We start from the raw sequence: 9,264 nt of genomic DNA on the forward strand, positions 1-9,264 counted from the left end.
AAGGTGATCACAACTCTAATTCCAAATATCTTTACTGCACTTAATTCGCCCACCGACATGGTTAAATCCAACTTTAACGCTCTAACAACTAAGAACATGATTGTGTTCTCTAGTTTTTCCAAGTTCGGACAGACTCTCTATGTAAACATAGCTATAAGCATGCTAGTGACTCTAAAATCTCTACAAGTTAGGAGGTTTTATGCACATATTTTACAAAGTTGTTTGATTTTTTCTTTTCTTTTTTAAAAAAAAGTGCAAAAGACTAAAAACTCTATATGCAAAATACTCCCCTAAACCTAAATCGAACATTATCCTCAATGTTTCAACATATGAGCCGAATTTCAACAACATACCAGGAGAACGGTGCATAGTAGATTTAAAAGAAAGAGATTACCAGATGCAAAAAGGATGGTGCTAAACCAGAAGTGGATGAATGCTTTGAAAGCAAACAACAAGATATAGAACGATAAGACAAAAATTTTGGTTAGAACACATAAAAACTATACAAATAGAAAGAAAGGGAAAATAGAATGGACTTTTAATCCATTTGTATGTACACAGGTGAACCAGTTTAGTCCACATAGACGGGGTCTTCCAAGTCTATGGTCTCAACTTCTGGTGGAATAGGTTCCAGAAATGGTTTCAGTCTCTGACCATTGACCTTGAAGATGTTCTTGTTTGCTGTATTTTCGATTTCAACAACTCCATGGGGGAAAACAGTACATACCAAGAATGGACCTGACCATCGAGAACGTAACTTTCCTGGAAAAAGATGCAAACGAGTGTTGTACAATAAAACTTTTTTACCAGATGTGAAAGACTTGCGTAGAATATGCTTGTCATGAAACACTTTCATTCTATTTTTGTACATTTTGGCACTATCATATGCATCATTTCTTAGTTCTTCTAACTCATTGAGTTGAAATTTCCTTTGGGTACCGGCTTTATCAAGATCAAAGTTCAATTTCTTAACAGCCCAATATGCTCGATGTTCTAACTCTACAAGTAGATGACAAGCTTTACCATACACAAGTCTATAAGGGGACATGCCAATAGGAGTTTTATATGTAGTTCTATAGGCCCACAAAACATCATTTAAACATAAAGATTAGTCTTTCCTAGTAGTATTAACAGTCTTTTCAAGAATATGCTTAATTTCCTTATTAGAAACTTATACTTGGCCACTGGTCTGAGGATGGTATGGTGTTGCTATCTTACGTGTGATTCCATACTTGCGCATAAGTGATTCAAAAGTTCTATTAAAAAAATGAGTACTACCATTCAAGGTAGTTGATATTGGTTGTACAGGCCGATATTACAGGTTTTTATCGGATATCGGCGATACAAAGACGGAATAATATTATCGGTTGTACAGGCCGGTACAGACCGATATATCGGTTTTACTTGTACACCGATAATATTGGTTTCGTGAATAAATTTTTCATCAACATGCATCTAATCTTTACATACAAGTACAATGTCAATTGGAGAAGGTAAAAAGACCTAATATATTGATAATATAACTAGGTACAACGCCGTCCTACGACCGGCGCTCAACCTCTTGGCAATTTTCGAAAAGTTGTTCTAAGCTTATGTATAAAGTTTACATAATTTTATATTAATTAAAGATACTAAACAATAATAGGTTTGAACGTTAACTGAAAATACCAAGACAAATCCCTCAACCTTTTTAGAGTTTTGTTTATTGTTCATTTGTTTGGTCGGTCGATCAGTATCTTTTCGTGCAATTTTAGTTTGTGGTCATAGAAAAACGGTCCCAATATTTAGATGGTCTTATCATATTATAGTGTGTTAGTTAGTCGGGTCACGGTAGCGTGTTTAATTTGTTGGATCATAGTAGCCGGAAGGGGCCGGAGCCTACGGCCCCGGCGGTGGAGAAATTTTAAAGGCCGAAGTAGTGCCCACATTTAAATAAGTGTGTTAGTTAATCCTGTTTATAATAGTCGGGAACATATTTAATTAGTTAGTTCCAATATATAGTTTGTCATGTTATATTATAGTGTGTTAGTTAGTCGGGTCATAGTAGCGTGTTTAATTAGTTGGATCATAGTAACCGTAGGGGACTGGGGGTGGAGAAAATTTAGAGGCAGACGTAGTGCCCACATTTAAATTAGTGGGTTAGTTGGTCTTGTCAATTATAGTTTGGAGCATATTTAATTAGTCGGTTCCAATATTTAGTTGGTCGTGTCATATTATAATGTATTAGTCTATTAAAAAATTAATAAATAATAAATAAATAAATATTATAGTGTATTAGTTAGTCGGGTCACAGTAGCGTGTTTAATTAGTTGGATCATAGTATCCGGATAGGGTCGGGGCCTACGGCCCCGGCGGTGGAGAAAATTTAAAGGCAGATATAGTGCCCACATTAAAATTAGTGTGTTAGTGTCGGGAGCATATTTAGTTAGTAGGGTCATAGAAGAACAATCTGAATATTTACTTGGTCGTGTCATATTATAGTGTGCTAGTTAGTCAGGTCACAGTAGCGTGTTTAATTAGTTGGATCATAGTATCCGGATATGGCCGGGGCCGTACGTGGAGAAAATTTAAAGGAAGATATAGTGCCAACGTTAAAATTAGCGTGTTTGTTGGTCCTGTCTATAATAGTCGGGAGCATATTTTGTTAGTCGGGTCATAGTAGAACGGTCCCTATATTTAATTGGTCGTGTGGAGAAAATTCAAAGGCAGATATAGTGCCAACGTTAAAACTAACGTGTTTGTTGGTCCTGTCTATAATAGTCGGGAGCATATTTTTTTAGTCGGATCATAGTAGAACGGTCCCAATATTTAATTGGTCGTTTCATATTATAATGTGTTAGATACAATAGCATATCCGAGTTAGTTTCAAACAAAGTAGCACTTAACAATTTAAAGTCAGAAAACCATACCTCATCGGAAGCAATGTTTTCTCCTGCTCAGTTTTAAATAGCACTTGTTCTTTATTTCCACCATCCAAGTCCTGTAGTACTTATGTCTAAATAAATATTATTTCCATGGAGTAGAGATACCAGAAAGAAATATGTTGATTTATCAATGCATAAAACACACCGAATCAAACAAAACTAAAATCACCATGGTAATCACCAAGAGAATCTTCCATGCCAAACTAAAAACAAAAACTAACAATCTCGAAATCAGATCCCGTTATTTCATAGTTACCAGCAATAACGAAGTAGCTTAATATTTAGAAAAAGGGTCCTAGGTTAATCAATGGTTACTTTTCATTACCCTTTAAACACGACTCCCTATTCTAAGACAGCAACAGTTACACAAAAGAGTAAATCTTACCATATCTTATCTGGGACATCCTCTTGAAACACGACTTCCCTTATCAAGATCATATCCAAATTAGTGGTGCCATTACATCCTCCTCCTTCTCATCACCACCTACATCTTGATAATCTGCAATGAGCCTCTTGACATGTAAGAATTTATCGAACAAAGGTATTAGACCTTCAAAACACTAATTCCTAATTGATAGCAAAACCGATAATGAACCCTCAAAAAGAGGATTAAATTACCTTAGAGGTTGTACAACAGCACTGAACAATCCCAACACCGGACCTTGAAGCTTTTCACATACCTGATCGTCTCTATTCCCATGTGCATCTGCAGAAAAGAAAACAGATGGAGCTAATGATCATTAATGTGCACTAAACCAAAACACATTGACCACGACAACATAAAATACAAAGCCAAAATTAAATAAACATGAACCCAAATAGAAAAAAATTGTATGAACTACTAAACCACTGTATAAGATGTTCCAAAATTCCAATTTAGTTCTCGGACAACCACAATGTTGCGGAAACTATTCAATGGAAGCATTATTACTCCTACTGAGATGCAACAAAATGTATGTAAATAAAATAAAAATCGTACAATAATTTTGAACTATATTTACCTTAAAGTAACGGAACTCGAATTCGACAGAAAATATGAAAATGGTTATTAGCACAAAGCAGCTGCCACCCTAAAGAAGTTAAATTAAATTCAATCGGGATTTAGTCGACACATTGATTAGCTTTACTTATTAGAAAAAGAAGTACTTGAATTCAATGCATCCAGTATAAGGGTTCACACCTGCATAATCAATAAGAAAATTCTTATGGCTAGATTTTCAAAGAACCAACTGCAGATGAAAGAAAGCCAAAATATTCCTTGATTGTCATGTTATAAAAATTTGATGTCCACAATTTAGCCAAGTAATTCAGTTTTAAAATGTAGTACTACTAAAAGAACGCCAAAACAAAGAAGACAGGAGAAAAATGAACCATTAGCAACCTGTAATGGTGTCGCTGCTATTCCCTTTCCCTTTTCCTGACATCTGCCTTCTTCCTTAGCATAGGCGGTACCTCCAATATGCAAAACGTTTTATTAAGTTCACTGCTCACGCAAAGAGTAATGCTGCCATCTAATATCAAGTAATTAGAGTCAGTAAACTTGAAGATGATATAGAACTCATAACAACATCAACAACCCAAAATTCGACATATATTAGTTAGACAACCATAACATATATTAGAAATACAAACGCCACAGCGTTATTGGGATGTACTCTCGTTATAGTTTAATCAGAAGAATCAAAAGAAAAACAAATAACCCTAAGAATATAGTACTCACCTCAACTCTAAAATGTCTTCTAAGAGGTTATAAGAAACACTCGATGCACCATTCTCGAAATCAAGCACCCGGAGATGATGAGCTAAACCAATACAGGAAAACTCTTCAATATCAACAGATAGTAAATTATTAAGAAGATTACCTGCATTAGACCATTGGTATTGTTAAGTTGTGATGCCGATTTAAAAAATAAAAGATAATTGTTAAGTTATGATATTGAGCCTCGCGTTTAAGGTTCTAATTCTCCACTGTTCTTACGGTATCGACATACATAAACCCCTGCGCTTCAAAGATGGCTCCCTTATATAAAATCCTTAGATACATGCTTATGTTTCCTCCACATTGGGCCAAAGATAGAGAACTATCTCTCTTCAAGCCCATCACCTTCAAGCATTCGAATAATATCCGATATCTTTGGTCGTTGCCTTTTGAAATATTTTAGTACATAAGAGAATCTCTTGAAAAATCTCTTCCTGGCTGATTTATTGTTGTCACGTGTGAATTTTGATGATCCAAAGGTCGTCTAAACCAAAATGTCTAACAAAAGATTCACAGTACGCACGCATTAGAATAGTGGCTCATTTTATGTTCGTATTGAACCAATACGAAACTGCATCATGTGAAAACCAAAAGCACAAAGACATGCAAAGGAGTATTAGGGTTTTCAATACCCAGACATGCCGGAAAAAAGAGGAGACGAATATTTGAGATGGTAAACTTCACATCTTAATAATCAAGCACCCTCCAATTATATACAAAATCAGAATATTTCTTTACCTTAATCCGACAACCACCAGCACTAATTAAAAAGAAATCCGGAGAAGGACTAATTGATGTCGAAGGATCTTTGATATTTTGCGAAGAAGAATTTCAAAGTTTATTCGATCAACTTGCCCTAAAATCCCAAATAACACAGTAATAATTTAATGAATACAGTAAAATACATTGAACAAAATAAACAATCAAAGTATCCAGTATTTTCACACCTGCTTGATCAACCTGAGGGCCACAATTTCGAGAAATTCATGCATCAACCGAGAAATCAATCACAGAGCAATCAGAACAAATCAAGATGGCTTGAATTCTATGAGAACCAAGAGCAGAAACCGAGAGAAGTTTCTCAAATCTAAAATTATTAGAAACGAATCGCTCACCTAATCTATATTTCTACACCAAAATTGAAAATAAAAATTCATCACGATTAATTCGAAGAAACCTAATAAGTATACAAAAACTGAACTGGGATAATAACAGTGACATGAGAGACCTTCACCTGTGATTTTCTGATTCCTTCCCAGGAGAAAATCGTCTGTTAAAAATCAAAGCTTTGCTTCTGTAGTAAACATAATAACCAGTTTATGTTCGATTGCCGTTGTAAACATAATAACCAGTTTATGTTCGATTGTCGTGATCAATTTTTGTTTATGGTGGTGTTGGGGTTCTGCCTGATTGATTCTCCTCATATTATGCTGGTGAGGTAAAGGAGAAAAATAAAGAACATGATCCCGTGTTTTAAAAAATAAGGCCCCGAATTACTCCCGAGGACCTGGACGGACACGATATATCCCTCGCCCACGATATATCCTGGCCCCAGGATCACCCGATCCAACGACGGATATGTCTCACGTATTTCTTTTTTTCTCCCCCAGCAGCCTTTCCAGGCCACAAGATCGCCCGATCCTATTATCACGAATGACCCCAATCATAACCCTAATCCTACTTCACCTGTGATTTTTTGATTCCTTCCCAGGAGAAAATCGTATGTTAAAAATCAAAGCTTTGCTTCTGTTATAAACATATTAACCAGTTTATGTTCGATTTCCGTTGTAAACATAATAACCAGTTTATGTTCGATTGCCGTGATCAATTGTTGTTGATGGTGGTGTTGGGGTTCTGCCTGATTGATTCTCCTCATATTATGCTGGTGAGGTTAAGGAGAAAAAGAAACAACAGGATCCCGTGTTTTAAAACATAATCGGACGGCCCTGAATTACTCCCGAGGACCTGGACGGACACGATATATCCCTCGCCCACGATATATCCTGGCCCCATGATCGCCCGATCCGACGGCGGATATGTCTCAAGTATTTCTTTTTTTTCTCCCCCAGCAGCCTTTCCAGGCCACAAGATCGCCCAATCCTACTATCACGAATGACCCCAATCATAACCACCATTTTTTCTTAATAAAGAGATATCAATGACTATATGGTATGATATAAGATGGAAACCATATTTCGATTGCAAGGCTGAGAAATATAAAAGATAAGTATGAAGGATAATAAAAAAGATTTATCGTCATAATGCATGGGACAACAATCACAACGTTGGCTAATAAACCACCTTGTATTTTAAAAATTTGAGATATGTGCATGATTCCTATTATTTTTTATTATGGTTTTATAATTATTTAAATTATATATTAAATGATGTATCGCCGATAAAATCGATAATATCTTTTGTATAGGTGTATCGGACCCGGCCGATACGAGACCGATACGCGATATTAACTACCTTGCCACCATCACTGGTTATGGCTCTAGGTTTTCCAAAACGAGAAAAGATATTTTCTTTAAGAAAATAAAGAACTACTTTATGGTCATTTGTTTTGGAGGCAATGGCTTCTACCTACTTGGAGACATAATCAACGGAAACAAGAATGTAAAACTTACCTTCAGAATTAGGAAAGGGACCCATGAAATCAACACCCCATACATCAAACAATTCAATAATCAAAATAGGTTGTAAGGGCATCATGTTTCTTTTTGAGATACTTCCTAATTTCTGACATCGTTCACAAGAAACACAAAAGGCATGACTATCTTTGAACAATGATGGCCAATAGAAACCACTCTGCAAGATCTTTGCAGCAGTTTTCTTGGCACTAAAGTGGCCTCCACATGCACGGTCATGACAGAAAGAGATGACATCTCTTTGTTCAGAATTTGGGACACATCTCCTAATGAGTTGGTCAGGGCAGTATTTAAACAAGCATGGGTCATTCCAAAAGAAGTATTTTACTTCATCCAAGAATTTAGAACGGTCTTGTTTAGACCAATGCAAGGGTATTCTACCAGTAGCAAGGTAGTTAACAATATCAGCAAACCAAGGCATTTCATATACAAGCATCAATTGTTCGTCAGAGAATGACTCTCTAATAAGCAATGATTCATCAACAGATTCAACATTCAACCTAGATAAGTGATCAGCAACAACATTTTCATACACTTTCTTATCTCGAATTTCGAGATTGAACTCTTGTAACAAGAGTGTCCATCGAATTAGACGAGCCTTAGCATCTTTCTTAGACAGAATATATTTCAATGCAGCATGGTCAGAATATATGATGACTTTAGACCCTATCAAATAAGATCTAAAATTATCCAATGCAAACACCACATGTAGCAATTCTTTCTCAGTGGTTGAATAATTCAATTGAGCATCTGAAAAAGCGGGGGCCTAACAACCTCACCCAATATTTCGATTAGCAATCTGTATGGACAAACTCCAATATACTTTCAAGAGAATCAACTAGACTCAATCTTAACAAAGTATATAAAAGAGTTAATATCTCTCTTTCTTGATTCAATTCTTACTCAAGCAAATAGTAATCCGCGAGTCTAATTAAATACAAGAGAAATCACTTGAACGGTACAAAAGACCAATGTTCAAGTATCAATCAATTTCAATCAACAACCAAAGGGCGGATTTCCAATTGATTGATTCTAACGCACAACCTGTGATATTTCAATGATGTAACAAAATATAATGCGGAATAAAAATAACACAGACACCAGAATTTTGTTAATGAGGAAACCGCAAATGCAGAAAAACCCCGGGACCTAGTCCAGATTGAACACCACACTGTATTAAGCCGCTACATACACTAGCATACTACAAACTAACTTCTGTCTGGACTGTAGTTGAACCCCAATCAATCTCACACTGATCCAAGGTACAGTTGCGCTCCTTACGTCTCTGATCCCAACAGGATACTACGCACTTGATTCCCTTAGCTGACCTCACTCACAACTAAGAGTTTCTACGACCCAAAGTCGAAGATTTTAATAAACAAATCTGTATCACACAGAAAAGTATACGGTAATAGATAAATCTGTCTCCCACAGAAATACCTACGAGTTTTTTTTCCGTCTTTTGATAAATCAAGGTGAACAAGAACCAATTGATAAACTGGACTTATATTCCCGGAGAACAACCTAGTATTATTAATCACCTCACAATAATCTTAGTCGATGCGGTGAAAGAAGATATTGTGGAATCACAAACGATGAGACGAAGATGTTTGTGACTACTTTTATATCTTGCCTATCGGAGATATTAATCCCGAGCCAATCGTTACGATTGTACTCAAAACGATAGAATCAACAAGATCAGATCACACAACTACGAGAAAGTAGTATCGGTCGAACTTCACAATCCCAATGAAGTCTTTAAGTCGTTAACCTGGATTACAAGAAGAAACCTAAGGTGAAAGGAGAATCGACTCTAGCTAATACAACTAATATCACAAAAGGAGGTGTGGGGATTAGGTTTCCCAGTTGCTAGAGTTATCCCTTATATAGTCTTTCAAATCAGGTTTTGCAATCAATGTTAGCTTGGTAA

The 9,264-nt window shown here is 36.1% G+C and overlaps 1 long non-coding RNA gene across 11 annotated transcripts; it reads right to left on the reverse strand.

The window, feature by feature from the left end:
• Positions 1 to 371: 371 nt before the first annotated feature.
• Positions 372 to 6,545, reverse strand: LOC113299488. 11 transcript variants are annotated; one of them, XR_003334997.1, is made up of 11 exons: positions 5,918 to 6,545; positions 5,799 to 5,803; positions 5,631 to 5,643; positions 5,422 to 5,539; positions 4,645 to 5,181; positions 4,306 to 4,435; positions 3,926 to 3,994; positions 3,543 to 3,630; positions 3,310 to 3,423; positions 2,910 to 2,980; positions 372 to 762 (listed from the first exon to the last, which is right to left on the reverse strand). It is a non-coding gene; the product is annotated as an uncharacterized LOC113299488 (long non-coding RNA). The 11 variants fall into 11 exon arrangements; XR_003334994.1 differs by having other exon boundaries at positions 5,799 to 5,811; XR_003334989.1 differs by having other exon boundaries at positions 4,645 to 4,786; positions 4,903 to 5,181; positions 5,631 to 5,811.
• Between the last annotated feature and the right edge of the window lie 2,719 nt (positions 6,546 to 9,264).

This window comes from Papaver somniferum, chromosome 7 (assembly GCF_003573695.1).
Source record: "Papaver somniferum cultivar HN1 chromosome 7, ASM357369v1, whole genome shotgun sequence".
Classification (NCBI taxonomy): domain Eukaryota; kingdom Viridiplantae; phylum Streptophyta; class Magnoliopsida; order Ranunculales; family Papaveraceae; genus Papaver; species Papaver somniferum.